This window comes from Orycteropus afer, unplaced genomic scaffold, assembly GCF_000298275.1.
Source record: "Orycteropus afer afer isolate SDZICR_OR568_19922 unplaced genomic scaffold, OryAfe1.0 scaffold00921, whole genome shotgun sequence".
Lineage (NCBI taxonomy): Eukaryota > Metazoa > Chordata > Mammalia > Tubulidentata > Orycteropodidae > Orycteropus > Orycteropus afer.
The window spans coordinates 30,629-31,434 of NW_006922508.1; positions in this window are offsets into that span (position 1 = coordinate 30,629).

The window sequence follows — 806 nt, forward strand, 5'->3', positions numbered from 1 at the left end:
TTTTGGATTCATTTATTATCTTTTGCCATAAATGCATAGCAATTCTATAGTTGTCTATTCATTATTTTTCTTTCTTTATCTGTGAAATCCAAAATTCTTAGAGTACTTAGCTGTAGTTTAACTTCCGAAAAAATGACATTGTGAAGCACTTATTGCTTCTTAAGCAGGTCCAGAGTCTAGCGCACTTCCCAGTGTGACTGAGTGTGTCAGTGTGTAGGTGTGCTTGTACTTGTGGAGTACAGACATATTTGCATTGAATTGTCTTTGGAATACTAAAGAGAAGACTTTCCTTATGATTGCTTCTTATTGACTATAACATTTGTGATCTCAACAGCCAGCCCACAGCCTGACGACACATGGTAGGCACAGAGTAAATATTTGTCAAGTGAATGAATAAGTGAAACACATGTATGAATGGATGTATTGATGAACTTTGAGGGTTTTTTTTTATGTTTTAAAAGTCAATGTTACATGTGACTGAGCAGCCCTACTCCTTTCATAGGAACAAGGCATGATGGACCAGAATGTCATCCCACTCCTCAAAGAGGAAATAAGAAACAAATGCCATCCATACCTGGAAATGAACCTTAATAGCATTTAATTAATTAATTAATTTTTTTACATTCAATACTCTGCTGAGGATAGGAAGAAATATAGCAATTTTCTGAACGATTTCCAAATATAGGCACATAATTGCATTGTGAATGAAGAAACTAGTGAGTGAATTAAATGAAGCAGTGGCTGTATTATGTTAACCTCTATGAAGTCATAAAGACATTTGAGGTGTTTGGTGGTTGCTTTGTTGC